The sequence below is a fragment of the Zea mays genome, chromosome 10 (assembly GCF_902167145.1).
Source record: "Zea mays cultivar B73 chromosome 10, Zm-B73-REFERENCE-NAM-5.0, whole genome shotgun sequence".
Lineage (NCBI taxonomy): Eukaryota > Viridiplantae > Streptophyta > Magnoliopsida > Poales > Poaceae > Zea > Zea mays.
Window position 1 is genome coordinate 111,698,987 of NC_050105.1, and position 19,035 is coordinate 111,718,021.

Sequence of the window (19,035 nt, forward strand, 5' to 3'; positions counted from 1 at the left end):
GTTCATCCGCTTTACTTCTTAGTTGATATGTTTTTCCCCTCTCTCCCGGACTTGACATTGGTTCTAACGCTAACCCCGGCTTGTAGTGTGTTTAAAGTTGTAAATTTCAGTTTCCGCCTATCCACCCCCCTCTAGGCGACTTTCAGTTTTTAGAAGTCCTAATTCACCCCGCCCCCTCTTAGGCATCACAGTTTCCTATAGATCACAAGAGCTGGTGACTTACATTGGGCTAGAGTTCATATTTTGGGAACAAGGCAAGTTGCAGAATCTATTATTTCCCGAAAGAGTCTGATAGTAACAGGTGCTTTTGGTTCACCAAGCTCCACCAAAAGGAAGAGGGCATGTGTTGAGCACCATTTTTGGCACCTGGGCATGGCCGGACAGACCGACCATGTGGCCTAGATTATCCACGCCCGTGACCAGATTAACTCGGGCGAGAATATTTATCCCATGCATGGTTATCCTAACCTATCCCTGGAAATCTGTTGGATCTTGCCTATGAATAGGTCCAGACCTTCTCCCCTATAAATTAAAGGGGTACGGTCAATTGAGAACTCCCAAACACATCCAATCGAACTAATCTATTTACTTTATTTAGCATTCATGCTTTAGGAGTAGGTGTAGTGTAGCCTATTTGGAGCTCCTCACTTTAAATCATCGCCTTTATTCGACTCTACGTTGTCTACATGCATTTTGGGTGGCCTGCCGACCCAAGACGACCCTAGGATCTTACCCTAACGAGGTCCCTCTGGGGCAAGATCCACTTCACCTAAGACCTCTTCTTCGACCTATTTGCTTAATCCCTAGGCGACTCTATGCCGTTTAGGGACATCTCGGGTGGCCTGGCAACCCTAGACCATCCCTAGAACTCTCTTCCCTGATGGGATCCCTACCAAGGGGCAAGAACTAGGTTCCCACGAGGAGAAGGCCCCACGCCATCGCGGACCGTCCGGACCCTGTGCGCAGACCGTCCGGAGCGACGTAGAGAGGAGTCGCTCCTACAACGAGGTTGTGGATCGTCCAGCCTAAAGCCATTGACCGTCTGCGCTTCCACTGTCATGTGGTTCGTTCTAGTATTTGGACCCAAATCAGAGCCAACACCCTCTCTAAAGGGATTAAATAGCAGGACACTGGGGAGAAGGAAGGGATCACAGTGAAGTCGTTCGTTGTTCCTTGTTTGGGGTGGCAGGTGTAAGTCAAAATTTAGTATTGATCGATTAATATTTTGGTAATTCTGTGAATATAAAAAGTTGTAGATTTCGTCATTGTATTTCAAATCCACTGGTTTCATTCAAATATGATTAGATATTAGGAGTATGACAGAAACAATACATGTTGTCCTAAAAATGAAAAATATATTTAGGTAGGAAGTTTAGCCTAATTTCCGGAGATTACGCGTTTAGAATTGGCCTTGGTGATCAACATAAAGTTGCAAGAAATTTATGTAGATTTCTAGAACGTACCTGTTTGCCGTATTTGGATAACGAAGTTAAAAATTATAGATAAAAGAGTGCATGTCCATAAATCTATCTCAAAATTCAAAAAACGAAGTTCACTAAAATTTTAGTTTAGTTTGTGGGAGTTTTGTTTTAGTTTTCAAGTATGACGTTATGAGATAGTTTATGATGGTGAATTTGTTAAATAGATGCTAGTAAGACTGACGGTGAGAAGGCAAACGAGACTTTCGTCAAGGTTAAGACAAGTACCATGACGAATCGATTAGCTTGCGATCCTATGAATGATTGTTCATTTGGACCTTCTAAATTTTCATGATTATCTCCTGTTTGGCATTTTAAGTTTTAAGTTATTTATTTACATTCAACTTGTCCTAGTACATCCACGTGTGTATTTGGTTTTTATTCAAGTTTCAATATATGTATTTAGATTCACTCCATGCCTAGTTAATCTGGCTTTACAATTTAGTTCTTATGTTTATATTCTTATGAGTAAGTGTTGGTCCCTCTTACTCGACTTTACCGATAAATGTAAAAAGAAATATTATTCAGGATTGTCCGTCTCTGCCAGAAACTATAGATCATGGACATTCAAACTGATTTTCCATTCGTTGATTCATGTCCTGTTTTGATGTTTTGGTTCTAAGTTGTACATGGTGAGTCTTATTAGGGTCCGTTTGATTCATGGTACTAAAATTTAGCACTACATTTTAATTAAACTTTAACATTTGGAGACCTAGACACTAGTGCTAAAAGGTGTTAAAAGTGAAGTGTTGAACTTTAGCACTTATTACCAGTTTAGCTTCTCAAATGTGTGCTAGAGTGATCTAAAAGTGGTCCAGAGTGAGGAAAAAAAACATTTCCTACCCTTCTCACCCACTCTTTCTCTACTCACTCCATATTAATTAGATATATAGATGTCTTTTTATATCCATATATTAAACTTTAGCACTTGCATTTAAACACTACTCATGTGCTAAACTTTAGCTCTTCATTTGAGAGACCTAAACTTCAGCACCCTCCTAAAGTTTAGTATGTGAGATCCAAATAGGCCCTTATCCATCCTTGTGTTCTTTTGGTTTTTAGGTACTTTGATGATTGTAGCATTCAGTGAAGGTGGGAGTAGATGCTTAGCGCGCACACACATACTCTAAAATACAGTACATTTTATTATTTCCAATAATTAGTGCCTACTCTTTGATCAGCAACGCCCATTTCAACTGTACATCGTCCTTCTCTACGATAACACGGAGTACATATGTTTATGTTTTCCTGTCTCTAATATGCATCTTGATATATATTCTTTTTATGTTTTGTTTGATTCTATCATAAAGCATGTTGTTTCCAACTCAACGAAACATATTTTTTATGTTGCGTCTACCCAAAAGTTTAGATGCCACTCCTAATTCTGCAGCTTGCCTACTTGTATGCGACTCTCTGACTCCTTCCCTCGCCTATTAGCTTCTCTGATCTTCGTTTCGTTCCTGCCAAGGAAAGAAGCTGTCTAGCATCGATCAACGAAGTCTATATTCTCTATTAAAGCACTAGTTTCAAGGGTCGTCTCGCATCATCTTTTTACAAATAACTTCTCATGTCTATTTCAAATTAACCACGCACGTCCCGCGGCACAACCAACCTCCACGTCGGCCCGTTAGCCTATCGGGCCATTTGGCCCTGATAGAAAAAGGGCGGGAGACATTAGATGAAACCGTCTAACCAGTAGAACATCATGTTTAGATGTTTTTTATATTGAATATAAATTATACATTTGTTTATACGATTTTTGTAAAATAAAAAATATAATCGTGTTGGGCCTTCTAGCACTACGGACCGAGGTTACGGCCCAAGCACGGCACGACGCTTGTGCAGGGCTGGTTCAGGCTATAAATGGTTCGTGCCTAGGGCCGACAGCCAGACACAACACATTTGGCCATCTATACTTCTGTCGGGGACCATAATTAGGGGTACCCTCAAGACGCCTAATTCTCAGCTGGTAACCCCAATCAGCATAAAGCTGCAGAGGCCTGATGGGTGCGATTAAGTCAGGGATCAGTCCATACGAGCGACTCGATCACGCCTCGCCCGAGCCTAGCCTCGGGCAAGGGCAGCCGACCTCGAAGGGGTTTCCGTCTCGCCCGAGGCCCCCCTTCAACGGTGGACACATCTCCGGCTTGCCCGAGGCCTTGCCTTCGTTAAGAAGCAACCCTGACTGAATCGCCGCACCGACCGGTCAAGTCGCAGGAGCATTTAACGCAAAGGAAGCCAGGCCCTGCCAAAGGCACCATAGGAAGCTCCGCCCGACCCAGGGCTCGGACTCGGGCTAAGCCCCGGAAGACGGCGAACTCCGCTCCGCCCGACCCAGGGCTCGGACTCGGGCTAAGCTCCGGAAGACGGCGAACTCCGCTCCGCCCGACCCAGGGCTCGGACTCGGGCTAAGCCCCAGAAGACGGCAAACTCCGCTCCGCCCGACCCAGGGCTCGGACTCGGGCTAAGCCCCGGAAGACGGCGAACTCCGCTCCGCCCGACCCAGGGCTCGGACTCGGGCTAAGCTCCGGAAGACGGCGAACTCCGCTCCGCCGACCCAGGGCTCGGACTCGGGCTAAGCCCCGGAAGACGGCGAACTCCGCTCCGCCCAACCCAGGGCTCGGACTTGGGCTAAGCCCCGGAAGACGGCGAACTCCGCTCCGCCCGACCCAGGGCTCGGACTCGGGCTAAGCCCCGGAAGACGGCGAACTCCGCTCCGCCCGACCCAGGGCTCGGACTCGGGCTAAGCCCCGGAAGACGGCGAACTCCGCTCCGTCCGACCCAGGGCTCGGACTCGGGCTAAGGCCCCGGAAGACGACGAACTCCGCTTCGCCTGACCCCAGGGGCTCGGACTCGGCCTCTGCGGACGACCTCCGCCTCGCCCGACCCAGGGGCTCGGACTCGGCCTCTGCGGACGACCTCCGCCTCGCCCGACCCAGGGGCTCGGACTCGGCCTCGGCCATGGAAGACAGACTCGACCCCGGCTTCGGAGGAGCCTCCACGTCGCCCAACCTAGGGCATAGGCTAGCCACGTCGACAGGAAGCGCCATCATCATCCTACCCCGAGCCGACTCGGGCCGCAGAGAACAAGACCGGTGTCCCATCTGGCTAGCTCCGCCAGATAGGCAATGATGGCGCCCCGCTAGCCCCGTGACGACGGCGGCTCTCAGCTCTCTTACGGAAGCAGGGCGACGTCAGCAAGGACACAACCGTTCCAACAGCTGTCCCTCCGCCAGGCTCCGTTGCTCCTCCGACAGCCACGACATCACGCCAGCAGGGTGCCAAGATCTCTCCGGCTGCCACATTGGCATGTACTTAGGGCACTAGCTCTCCCCCCGCTAGACACGTAGCACTCTGCTACACCCCCATTGTACACCTGGATCCTCTCCTTACGCCTATAAAAGGAAGGACCAGGGCCTTCTTAGAGAAGGTTGGCCGCGCGGGGACGAGGACGGGGACAGGCGCTCTCTTGGGGCCGCTCGCTTCCCTCACCCGCGTGGACGCTTGTAACCCCCTACTGCAAGCGCACCCGGCCTGGGCGCGGGACGAACACGAAGGCCGCGGGATTCCCACCTCTCTCTCGCCGGACTCCGGCCACCTCGCTCCTTTCCCCCTTCGCGCTCGCCCACGCGCTCGACCCATCTGGGCTAGGGCACGCGGCACACTCACTCGTCGGCTTAGGGACCCCTCGGTCTCGAAACGCCGACAGTTGGCGCGCCAAGTAGGGGCCTGCTGCGTGTTGACAAGCAGCTTCCCGTCAAGCTCCAGATGGGCAGTCTCCAACAACCTCTCCAACCCGGGACGGTGCTCCGTTTCGGGAGTCTTGAGTTCATGTCCCTCGACGGCAGCTACGACATGATACTCCTTCCACCGCCGCGCGACAACGACAATGGCGGCCGACAACCCGCCCTCCGGTGGCGGAATCGACGACGTCTTCCCCGCGCGGTGGAAGAACGACATTCGAGCTCGCCCCGTCCTCTCCCCCGCCAACGGAGGAGGAGGCGGGGCAACCAAGGCCGGGCGGGAGGCCGCGCTTCGTCGGCTGTCGAGCGAATTGACGTCCCCAGCGCCCCAACGGAGGGCGCGTCGGGCGTCGACCTCGCGTTCGAGACGAAGGCGAGCGCCGTCCCCCCGCGACACGCCAATCCCGAGCAAGTGGACGACGCCAGCGAGCTCACGGAGGGCCTGCAGGACGTCGCCCTCGTACCTAGGACGACGGCGCGATCAGCCCCCGACGTGACTACATCGCCCCTCGTCGACCAAAAGGTACTGACTGATTCCCATCCTACATTATTTCGACTCGGCCTCAACCCGCCTAGCGACCTCGCTTTGGCGGGCGCTCTCGTTGAGGCGAGTGCAACCCCTCTAGGGTTTCGTATGCGGTCGCCTTGGGACCGGTTGATGGACGTCTCGACCTACGGGCCCTCTGGGTCTGAGGAAGATGACGATCCCAGCATCTGTTGGGATTTCTCTGGATTTGGCAACCCCAGTGCCATGCGGGACTTTATGACCGCATGTGACTACTGCCTCTCCGACTGTTCCGACGGTAGCCGCAGCCTTGACGACAAGGACTGCGGCCCAAGCCGCGAATGTTTCCACGTCGAGCTAGGGGATCCCGCCGAAGGCAACCACCTCGGCATGCCGGAGGACGGTGATCTCCCTAGGCCGGCGCCTCGAGCCGACATCCCGCGGGAGCTAGCTGTGGTCCCCGTTCCGGCGGGGGGTCACGACCCACAGCTCGAGCAAGTCCGCGGGGCGCAGGCCAGGCTCGACGAGGGAGCAGGAGCACTTGAGTCGATCCACCGGGACGTCGGGCAGGTATGGGCGGGCCAGCCCCCGGCCGGAGAAATACGTCACCTGCCCCAGGGTTTCCAGCACCGTGTCGCCAACGACATCAGGGTCAGGCCGCTGCCCGCGTCCAGCGGGGTCGGTCAAAACCTGGCAGCCGCAGCAATGCTCATCCGCGCGATGCCGGAGCCATCGACCACCGAGGGTCGGCGAATCCAGGGAGAGCTCAAAAATCTCCTGGAAGGCGCTGCGGCCCGACGGGCCGAGAGCTCTGCCTCCCGGAGGCAGGGATACCCCTCGGAACCTCATGCCGCGACTTCCCGATTCATGCGGGAAGCCTCGGTCTACACCGGGCGCACGCGCAACACCGCGCCTGCGGCCCCGGGCCACCTCGGCAACGAGCACCATCGTCGCGACCGTCGAGCCCACCTCGACAAAAGGGTGCGCCGAGGCTACCACCCCAGGCGTGGGGGACGCTACGACAGCGGGGAGGATCGGAGTCCCTCGCCCGAACCACCCGGTCTGCAGGCCTTCAGCCGGGCCATCCAGCGGGCACCGTTCCCGACCCGTTTCCGACCCCCGGCTACTATCACAAAGTACTCGGGGGAAACGAGGTCGGAACTGTGGCTTGCGGACTACCGCCTGGCCTGCCAACTGGGTGGAACGGACGACGACAACCTCATCATCCGCAACCTCCCCCTGTTCCTCTCCGACACTGCTCGCGCCTGGTTGGAGCACCTGCCTCCGGGGCAGATCTCCAACTGGGACGATTTGGTCCAAGCCTTCGCCGGCAATTTCCAGGGCACGTACGTGCGCCCCGGGAATTCCTGGGACCTCCGAAGCTGCCGGCAACAGCCGGGAGAGTCTCTTCGGGACTACATCCGGCGATTCTCGAAGCAGCACACCGAGCTGCCCAACATCACCGACTCAGATGTCATCGGCGCGTTCCTTGCCGGCACCACCTGCCGCGACCTGGTGAGCAAGTTGGGTCGCAAGACCCCCACTAGGGCGAGCGAGCTGATGGACATCACCACCAAGTTTGCCTCTGGCCAGGAGGCGGTCGAGGCCATCTTCCGAAAGGACAAGAAGCCCTAGGGCCGCCCGTCGGAAGAGGCTCCCGAGGCGTCTACTCCGCACGGCGCCAAGAAGAAAGGCAAGAAGAAGTCGCAAGCGAAACGCGACGCCGCCGACGCGGACCTTGTCGCCGCCGCCGAGTACAAGAACCCTCGGAAGCCCCCCGGAGGTGCCAACCTCTTCGACAAGATGCTCAAGGAGCCGTGCCCCTATCATCAGGGGCCCGTCAAGCACACCCTCGAGGAGTGCGTCATGCTTCGCCGCCACTTCCACAAGGCCGGGCCACCCGCGGAGGGTGGCAGGGCCCGCGACGACGACAAAAAGGAAGATCACCAAGCAGGAGAGTTCCCCGAGGTTCACGACTGCTTCATGATCTATGGAGGGCATGCGGCGAATGCCTCGGCTCGGCATCGCAAGCAAGAGCGCCGGGAGGTCTGCTCGGTGAAGGTGGCAGCGCCAGTCTACCTAGACTGGTCCGACAAGCCCATCACCTTCGACCAAGCTGACCACCCCGACCACGTGCCGAGCCCGGGGAAATACCCGCTCGTCGTCGACCCCATCATCGGCGACGTCAGGCTCGCCAAGGTCCTGATGGATGGGGGCAGCTGCCTCAACATCATCTACGCCGAGACCCTCAGGCTCCTGCGCGTCAATCTGTCCTCCGTCCGAGCAGGCGCTGCGCCTTTCCACGGGATCATTCCTAGGAAGCGCGTCTAGCCCCTCGGACGGCTCGACCTTCCCGTCTGCTTCGGAACGCCCTCCAATTTCCGAAGAGAGACTCTAACGTTCGAGGTGGTCGGGTTCCGAGGAACCTACCACGCGATATTGGGGAGGCCATGCTACGCGAAGTTCATGGTCGTCCCCAACTACACCTACCTGAAGCTCAAGATGTCGGGCCCCAACGGGGTCATCACCATCGGCCCCACGTACAAACACGCGTTCGAATGCGACGTGGAGTGCGTGGAGTACGCCGAGGCCCTCGCCGAGTCCGAGGCCCTCATCGCCGACATGGAGAACCTCTCCAAAGAGGTGCCAGACGTGAAGCGACATGCTGGCAACTTCGAGCCAGCGGAGACGGTTAAGGCCGTCCCTCTCGACCCCAGTGGCGACGCCTCCAAGCAGATCCGGATCGGTTCCGGGCTCGACCCCAAATATGAAGCAGTGCTCGTCGACTTTCTCCGCGCAAACGCCGACGTTTTTGCGTGGAGTCCCTCGGACATGCCCGGCATACCGAGGGAAGTCGCCGAGCACTCGCTGGATATTCGGGCCGGGGCCCGACCCGTCAGGCAGCCTCTGCGCCGATTCGACGAGGAGAAGCGCAGAGTGATAGGCGAGGAGATTCACGAGCTAATGGCAGCAGGGTTTATCAAAAAGGTATTCCATCCCGAATGGCTTGCCAACCCTGTGCTTGTGAGAAAGAAAGGGGGGAAATGGCGGATGTGTGTAGACTACAATGGTCTCAACAAAGCATGTCCGAAGGTTCCCTACCCTCTGCATCGCATCGATCAAATCGTGGATTCCACTGCTGGGTGCGAAACCCTGTCCTTCCTCGACGCCTACTCAGGGTATCACCAAATCCGGATGAAAGAGTCTGACCAGCTCGCGACTTCTTTCATCACACCCTTCGGCATGTACTGCTATGTCACCATGTCGTTCGGTTTGAGGAATGCGGGCGCGACGTACCAGCGGTGCATGAACCATGTGTTCGGAGAACACATCGGTCGCACAGTTGAGGCCTACGTCGATGACATCGTAGTCAAGACGAGGAAGGCTTCCAACCTCCTCTCCGACCTTGAAGTGACATTCCGGTGTCTCAAGGCAAAAGGCGTCAAGCTCAATCCCGAGAAGTGTGTCTTCGGGGTGCCCCGAGGCATGCTCTTGGGGTTCATCGTCTCCGAGCGGGGCATCGAAGCCAACCCGGAGAAGATCGCAGCCATCACTAACATGGGGCCCATCAAGGACTTAAAAGGCGTACAGATGGTCATGGGATGTCTCGCGGCCCTGAGCCGGTTCATCTCACGCCTCGGCGAAAGGGGCCTGCCTCTGTACCGCCTCTTAAGGAAGGCCGAGAGCTTCACTTGGACACCCGAGGCCGAGGAAGCTCTCGGGAACCTGAAGGCGCTTCTTACAAAGGCGCCTATCTTGGTACCGCCAGCTGATGGAGAAGCCCTCTTGGTCTACGTCGCCGCGACCACTCAGGTGGTTAGCGCCGCGATTGTGGTCGAGAGGCAAGAAGAGGGGCATGCATTGCCCGTTCAGAGGCCAGTTTACTTCGTCAGCGAGGTACTGTCCGAAACCAAGATCCGCTACCCACAAGTTCAGAAGCTACTGTATGCAGTGATCCTGACGAGGCGGAAGTTGCGACACTACTTCGAGTCTCACCCGGTAACTGTGGTGTCATCCTTCCCCCTGGGGGAGATCATCCAGTGCCGAGAGGCCTCGGGCAGGATTGCGAAGTGGGCGGTGGAAATCATGGGCGAGACCATCTCGTTCGCGCCTCGGAAGGCCATCAAGTCCCAGGTCTTGGCGGACTTCGTAGCCGAATGGGTCGACACCCAGCTACCGACGGCTCCGATCCAATCGGAGCTCTGGACCATGTTTTTCGACGGGTCGCTGATGAAGACGGGAGCCGGCGCGGGCCTGCTCTTCATCTCACCCCTCGGGAAACACCTACGCTACGTGCTACGCCTCCATTTCCCGGCGTCCAACAATGTGGCTGAGTACGAAGCTCTGATCAACGGATTGCGAATCGCCATCGAGCTAGGGGTCCGACGCCTCGACGCTCGCGGCGACTCGCAGCTCGTCATCGACCAAGTCATGAAGAACTCCCACTGCCGCGACCCGAAGATGGAGGCCTACTGCGATGAGGTTTGGCGCCTGGAAGACAAGTTCTACGGGCTCGAACTTAACCACATCGCTCGGTGCTACAATGAGACTGCGGACGAGCTGGCAAAAATAGCCTCGGGGCGAACGACGGTTCCCCCGGACGTCTTCTCCCGAGATCTGCACCAACCCTCCGTCAAGATCAACGACGTGCCCGAGCCCGAGGTACCCTCGGCCCATCCCGAGGCGTCCTCGGTTCAGCCCGAGGTACCCTCGGCTCCCGAGGGCGAGGCGCTGCGCATCGAGGAGGAGCAGAGCGGGGCCACGCCTGACAGAGACTGGCAAACCCCGTACCTGCAATATCTCCGCCAAGGAGAGCTACCCCTCGACCAAGCCGAGGCTCGGCGGGTAGCGCGACGCGCCAAGTCGTTCGTCTTGCTGGGCGATGAGAAGGAGCTCTACCACCGCAGCCCCTCGGGCATCCTCCAGCGATGCATCTCCATCGCCGAAGGTCAGGAACTTCTGCAAGAGATACACTCGGGGGCTTGCGGCCATCACGCAACGCCTCGAGCCCTCGTCGGGAATGCTTTCCGGCAAGGCTTCTACTGGCCAACGGCGGTGGCCGACGCCACTAGAATTGTCCGCACCTGCGAAGGGTGTCAATTCTATGCAAAGCGGACCCACCTGCCCGCTTAGGCTCTGCAAACAATACCCATCACCTGGCCCTTTGCTGTATGGGGTCTGGACCTCGTCGGTCCCTTGCAGAAGGCGCTCGGGGGCTACACGCACCTGTTGGTCGCCGTCGACAAATTCTCCAAGTGGATCGAGGTCCGACCCCTGAACAGCATCAGGTCCGAGCAGGCGGTGGCGTTCTTCACCAACATCATCCATCGCTTCGGGGTCCCGAACTCCATCATCACCGACAACGGCACCCAGTTCACCGGCAAAAAATTCTTGGATTTTTGCGAGGATCACCACATCCGGGTGGACTGGGCCGCCGTAGCTCATCCCATGTCGAATGGGCAAGTAGAGCGTGCCAACGACATGATTCTACAGGGGCTCAAGCCTCGGATTTACAACGACCTCAACAAGTTCGGCAAGCGATGGATGAAGGAACTCCCCTCGGTGGTCTGGAGCCTGAGGACAACGCCAAGCCGAGCCACGGGTTTCACGCCGTTCTTCCTGGTCTACGGGGCCGAGGCCGTCTTGCCCACTGACCTGGAATACGGCTCCCCGAGGACGAGGGCCTACGACGATCAAAGCAACCAAGCTAGGCGAGAAGACTCGCTGGACCAGCTGGAAGAGGCTCGGGACAGGGCCTTACTACACTCGGCGCGGTATCAGCAGTCCCTGCGATGATACCACGCCCGAGGGGTCCGACCCCGAGACCTCCAGGTGGGCGACTTGGTGCTTCGGCTGCGGCAAGACGCCCGAGGGAGGCACAAGCTCACGCCCCCTGGGAGGGGCCATTCATCATCGCCAAAGTTCTGAAGCCCGGAACGTACAAGCTGGCCAACAGCCAAGGCGAGGTCTACGACAACGCTTGGAACATCCAACAGCTACGTCGCTTTTACCCTTAAGATGTTTTCAAGTTGTGCATATACCTCGCACCCACGCAAAGTTTAGTCAACAAGGAAGGGTCGGCCTTGCCTCGGCAAAGCCCGACCCTCCCTCGAGGGCTAAAAGGGGGGAAACCCCCTCTGCGTCGAAATTTTCCTCGAAAAAAGATCTCTTTCACCAGAATATCTTCCATGCTTTTTGACTACTTCGAAAAGTGGGTCCTGGAAACGACGGAGTACACGTAAGCAGCCAAGGCTGACCGAGCCGAGGGACTCCTACGCCTCCGGGATACGGATACCTCACTCATCACCTTCTGCGATAAGTAACTCGCGTTCGGATAAAGTGGCTCCACGGATCGGACAAGTCTTTACGTTCGGAAGCCCTTCTGCCGAAGCGATCCTTCGAGCCTTCTCGACCGAGTCGGTGACAGGGCCTCGCGGACGGGTGAAAGTACGCGTAAGCGGCAAGGCCGACCGAGCCGAGGGACTCCCACGCCTCCGGGATACGGATACCTCACTCATCACCTTCCGCGAGAAGCAACTTTCGCTCGCACAAACATCCCTGTTACCGACAAAAAGTCCAGATACTCGAAACAAGAGGAAAAGAGACGCAGCTTTACAATGCAGCGAGGGTGTGTGTCCTGGCCTCGGCGGCTGCAGAAGGCACACGCTACAAGACACTCTGACCCTGCAGGCTCGGGTCTTGACGCTGGAAGGAGGCAGCAACACCCTCGGCATTGACGACACCTCCGGCGAAGCCCGACCTAGCCTCGGACGGCGACGCGGTCCGAGGTTCTCCGCTCCGAAGGACGACGTCATCACCACGCTCGGGCAATCGCTGCCAGGGACTCCTCCGGGAATCCGGCCCGAGCAGGCGGCTCGGCCGGTTACCCCTGGGGCCTCGGCCAATCCATCTCCCAAGGGCGCCAGCCCGGTCCGAGGCCTCGGCCGATCAACTCCGACATCGGTCCCGCTAACGGACAACCCGACTAGGCTCCGGCCAACCAGGTTTCATTCTTGAGCCGACTCCGCCTCTGTTCATACTGATATCGCTACCCCTGGCCTAGGCTCATCGAAGAGCGGCCGAGGGGTCCCTTTAACTGAGCTAGAGGAGCCTCGGACAGCAAGGCCGACCGAGCCGAGGAACTCCTACGCCTCCGGGATACGGATACCTCACTCGTCACCTTGACACGGGGCGACTCATGCTTGGTGAAGCGGCTCAGATAATCAACAGACGAGTCTTAGCGCTCAAAGATGAAGAAAAAACACGGCTCCGTGCCGACGTTACATACATGTTCAGGCCCCGAAAGCCGTGATGAACAGAAACCCTGGCATTCGAAGTGCCATTACAAACGGAACTCCGGTTCTGTCTCCGCGGGAATGGACAACCTCCACGCCGGGGAAGCCCGTGGAGCGACAGGCTCTGGGCGAATCACCAGCAAAACGCGGGTCGCCCCCGAGCATACCGGCAGATCCTCGCTGCCGTCCTCACCGCGAATGCAAAGAAAGAGGCGGAATGTTTCATCCTAGCTGGGCAGCAACAGTTCGCCTTCCCCGGCATGGCTGGAGGACGTCTCCGCCGTAGGGCTAGAGGGCGATTGACACCACCAGAAGCTAGAAGAAGAGGTGGTCCGCCGACCCGCGCGGAAGGTGGAACCCCGGCTCGCCTCGCCCCCCGCCCCAGCGAGGATGGCGAACACCCTCAACACTGAGGGCGGGACCGGGATCACAGCCCGGTTTGCCTCTCCCTATCCAGGAGCTGGAGGTCACCGTCTTGGGTAACCACCAGCGGAGGGGAGCAACCGGGCTGTGTGATGAAAATCCTTGAAGCCGAACGATGGCTGAAAGGTACCAACTCCCACGGAGTTGCGTTCCTCCAACGATGAGGCGAAAAGACGGCGGTTTCCCCCATCCGGGGGCATGGAAGGTGGAAAGATGCGGCGCATGAGGGAGGAAGAAGACATGGTCGCCTTACGAAAGGGGTCGCCCTCCTTTTAAAGGCAACTCTCCCTGCTTGCGCTCCCAACCGTCACGGGCTGAGTCTTCTCCAACACGCTTCAAAGCCCTCCCCTGCGGCGCGGGGGCTGGGTCCCGCATGTCATGCAGACCGGCTCCGAGCAGAAGAAGCCAAACCGCCGCGCGTGGTGCACGCAACCGCCCAGCGGTTACAAGTGATCCTCCACCTTTGCCCAGACCAACGGGCGAGAGAGGCGGGCAGCCATGCAGGCGGCATGCAACCGCGCCAAGTGGACGCACTTCTCCGACTCCCGACACGCCCTCATGGAAGCCTAGGCCCACGCGTCGCGCAACCGGCGCGCCGGATGCTGCATGCAAGCAACTGCATCGCCTGCGCCACCACCGTGCCTCCTCGATTGCGGAACCAATACTGCGACTCGAGGCAACCCAGCGCGCGACCCAGCGGCGCCAGCCTGACACGGCGGCCAACGCGGCCAAAGGAGGGCCAGCAGTAATGACGGTGGCAGACGCGCGGGAGCAGCGGGCACGTCGACAGCCAAGCTCACGTCCCATCCGGGGGCAGCGAGAGAGCCCCCTCTCACGGTGTGAAGACAACGCGCCCGTGATCCGTTCCTCGAACGGCTCGCGCACGCCCAACGGCTGCCCCGCCAACTACTCGCCCCGTCGCATTAACTCCGCGGCTGGACAGGTGACGCTCCTGGCAGGAGCAACGGGCGACGCTTCGCCTTCGCCGAAACAACCGCACCAAAAAAGGTACGCCGCGTCGTTCGGTTTCGTATCCTTTTTCCCTTTTTTCCTCTTTCTCTATCTCTTGCAACAGGGACCGGGAAAGGGGGATACCCCAAAAGGGATCCTTCCCCGTGAAGGAACCAGGCTCCGAGCCTCCTTACTGATCAGGGGTTCGAAGGCTGGCCCCCCGAAGGGTTCAACAGCCGCCTCAGATCGCGTGGGCCCTACACCCACTACTGGTCAGAGGTTCGAAGGCCGGCCCCCCGAAGGGTTCCACGGCCGCCTCAGGCTACTCGGGCTCCGTGCCCATTACTGATCAGGGGTTCGAAGGCTGGCCCCCGAAGGGTTCACAGTCGCCTCAGACGCCGAGCGAGGGATGACCAGGGGTACGTTCGATACATAACCGAGGCTCGGGCTGCGCTCCCGAGGTACCCTAGGACATTTCCGAGACCAGCGGGAGCGATCTTGTAACGGAATCCCATCGGAGGGAGGCATCGAGCCCTCGGACCCCGTCGCCAGGGGACCGGGTCCGGCAGATCACCCGCAGGTACTTTTGGGCGTGCCTCTGGGCCCCTAGCCGACCCCTAACGAACGGGGCACGGACGTCCACTCGGATTACCCGCTTGCAGCTCACCGGAGACGCCATGTTCAGTGCCCATCGAGGGTAACATGGCGCTCTCCCCCCCCTCCTCCTTGCGGAAAGGCGACGTAGGGGCGTATGTAAAAAAGCCGAGTCTGTCCCTGATCGCCCTCTCGCCCTGTGCAGAGGCTCGGGGGCTGCTCTCGCAAACCCGGCTCCGGCCGAACCGTTGACAGCGTCAACATACCAGCCCGAGAACTTGGGCCCCGACCGTACACCCGGGCTACGGCCAGCTCGCATGAGGGAACAACCAGACCAGCCGAAGCATTACGCGAGGCATTAAGACCTCGAAGGAGTGAAACCACTCCTCCGAGGCCTCGGGGGCTACACCCGGCGGGTGCGCTCGCGCGCACCCCCCGGAACCAAATGCAACCGAGAAAGGCTGGTCCCCTTGCAAAAAAGTGCGACGAAAGCCTCCAAGCGAGTGCTAACACTCCCTTCGAGGCTCGGGGGCTACTGTCGGGGACCATAATTAGGGGTACCCTCAAGACGCCTAATTCTCAGCTGGTAACCCCCATCAGCATAAAGCTGCAGAGGCCTGATGGGTGCGATTAAGTCAGGGATCAGTCCATACGAGCGACTCGATCACGCCTCGCCCGAGCCTAGCCTCGGGCAAGGGCAGCCGACCCCGAAGGGGTTTCCGTCTCGCCCGAGGCCCCCCTTCAACGGCGGACACATCTCCGGCTTGCCCGAGGCCTTGCCTTCGTTAAGAAGCAACCCTGACTGAATCGCCGCACCGACCGGCCAAGTCGCAGGAGCATTTAACGCAAAGGAAGCCAGGCCCTGCCAAAGGCACCATAGGAAGCTCCGCCCGACCCAGGGCTCGGACTCGGGCTAAGCCCCGGAAGACGGTGAACTCCGCTCCGCCCGACCCAGGGCTCGGACTCGGGCTAAGCTCCGGAAGACGGCGAACTCCGCTCCGCCCGACCCAGGGCTCGGACTCGGGCTAAGCCCCGGAAGACGGCGAACTCCGCTCCGCCCGACCCAGGGCTCGGACTCGGGCTAAGCCCCGGAAGACGGCGAACTCCGCTCCGCCCGACCCAGGGCTCGGACTCGGGCTAAGCTCCGGAAGACGGCGAACTCCTCTCCGCCCGACCCAGGGCTCGGACTCGGGCTAAGCCCCGGAAGACGGCGAACTCCGCTCCGCCCGACCTAGGGCTCGGACTCGGGCTAAGCCCCGGAAGACGGCGAACTCCGCTCCGCCCGACCCAGGGCTCGGACTCGGGCTAAGCCCCGGAAGACGGCGAACTCCGCTCCGCCCGACCTAGGGCTCGGACTCGGGCTAAGCTCCGGAAGACGGCGAACTCCGCTCCGCCCGACCCAGGGCTCGGACTCGGGCTAAGCCCCGGAAGACGGCGAACTCCGCTCCGCCCGACCCAGGGCTCGGACTCGGGCTAAGGCCCCGGAAGACGACGAACTCCGCTTCGCCCGACCCCAGGGGCTCGGACTCGGCCTCTGCGGACGACCTCCGCCTCGCCCGACCCAGGGGCTCGGACTCGGCCTCTGCGGACGACATCCGCCTCGCCCGACCCAGGGGCTCGGACTCGGCCTCTGCTGACGACCTCCGCCTCGCCCGACCCAGGGGCTCGGACTCGGCCTCTGCTGACGACCTCCGCCTCGCCCGACCCAGGGGCTCGGACTCGGCCTCGGCCATGGAAGACAGACTCGACCCCGGCTTCGGAGGAGCCTCCACGTCGCCCAACCTAGGGCACAGGCTAGCCACGTCGACAGGAAGCGCCATCATCATCCTACCCCGAGCCGACTCGGGCCGCAGAGAACAAGACTGGTGTCCCATCTGGCTAGCTCCGCCAGATAGGCAATGATGGCGCCCCGCTAGCCCCGTGACGACGGCGGCTCTCAGCTCTCTTACGGAAGCAGGGCGACGTCAGCAAGGACACAACCGTTCCAACAGCTGTCCCTCCGCCAGGCTCCGTTGCTCCTCCGACAGCCACGACATCACGCCAGCAGGGTGCCAAGATCTCTCCGGCTGCCACATTGGCATGTACTTAGGGCACTAGCTCTCCCCCCGCTAGACACGTAGCACTCTGCTACACCCCCATTGTACACCTGGATCCTCTCCTTACGCCTATAAAAGGAAGGACCAGGGCCTTCTTAGAGAAGGTTGGTCGCGCGGGGACGAGGACGGGGACAGGCGCTCTCTTGGGGCCGCTCGCTTCCCTCACCCGCGTGGACGCTTGTAACCCCCTACTACAAGCGCACCCGACCTGGGTGCGGGACGAACACGAAGGCCGCGGGATTCCCACCTCTCTCTCGCCGGACTCCGGCCTCCTCACTCCTTTCCCCCCTTCGCGCTCGCCCACGCGCTCGACCCATCTGGGCTGGGGCACGCGGCACACTCACTCGTCGGCTTAGGGACCCCCCGGTCTCGAAACGCCGACAACTTCCGCACGATAAAAATGGTCCTCGTCTCAGTTGTCGCCACCTCGTTCGCCATCATGTTTCTTTTCTCTCTCCCCTCATGTATCTGCCTCTGCACCACCCCATTCTCGGTAGAGAGCATGGGAGCAGGCGCCTCCTCCTTGTATCCGTCCGACACCAGCCCCGACACCGACCCACGCAGTGGGCAGTGGCTATTGCACGTCCACAAGGACGTTTCACAGCATGCGCACACCATAGTTTTTGCCATCGTCGGACGTCCCGTTCGTCTTCCCGGCTTTCGCCCTGTTCTTCCTCCCCAACCTACTGCCCCCGCCCACGGTCACAGCCGCGAGTCGACCGATGCTCATCGACGCGGGTACGGGGCGAGTCCTCCTGGCCTTTCTTCGGTGCGTGCCGCTGAGGAGGACACGGTGGCGCTTGCCACACTTAAGTTATCTTGGTAATGAGGAGTTCAGGTCTAAGATATTGGACAAACAAGACCCGCAGCGAGGCAGCAGTTGGCATATGCTACAGAGTTGGTGGTGGTGTTGTGTCGCCTCGGTGGGTCCAGGGCTGAGAAAACAGTCGTATTCTCTCGCCCTTCTCGGACTGACGTCTGGTGTGGGTGCCTCTCGGTTTGGAGCTGCTCCGGCTAGGCTTCTTTCTTCGCTTGCTTGCTCTCTCCCTATATGTATCTAGCGGTATATTATATATGTCGCCTCCAGATGCCCAGGTCTTCGTCGTGTCCTTCTCCAGCGACGAACAGGTATGCCTGCCTCTTCCCTTCCCTTCCTGCTCTATGAAACCTTCAAAGTGGGGGAGACGAGGGATGTGGGTCCTTGATTTGTTGCCTATGGTACCCGTTCAATGGCTTGACATCGCCTGTCTATATGGCCTTTCCCTTACCACGGCGTCGAGTCGATATGCTTCTACCACTTCTATATATCTATCACCCATCCTTCTGTCATTGCAAAAATTATTGTGTTGTTCCTCTGTTGTTTTGGGTGTTAGTTTTTTGTTGTGCTAAGGGCTGAACATAATTTGGGTGTGTTCATACTTTATTTATTGTCTGGACATGGTTTGTGTTCTTCTGATGATGGCTCATAGATCCTGTAAAATATGTGTTAGGATTTGGAGATCTATGCGGGCACTACCACAGGGTGCTCGTCCCTTGTGTTCTTGGCTCTTGCATGCATTAGGTCGTTTCTGAGACCACGTTGGCGCAATAGACTCCATGGTGTTTGAGGTCGCTGAATTGGATGGAGCAGCAATGAATTGTCACGCTAATGGTAAAAGGAAAGGTTATTTGTTGGTTTTAAACATTAGTAACTGCTACGAAGTACCATAAGTTGTATGGAGCGTATCCAATTTTTATTGATGCCTGACTTTAGCAACCACTCCATATTTTGATCTATCTTTTTTATAAGTTTGAGTTCATGTGACTTATTTTAGAAACTTGAGCTCACAAACTTCCTCTTATTTGATCTCTGTATGATGGAATTATATCATTCCATAATCTCTGTTTGTTCAGTCAATCGTTGTGAACTCTCTTGTAATCGCTCCCTTCATTGGTCGTATTGTACCAAGA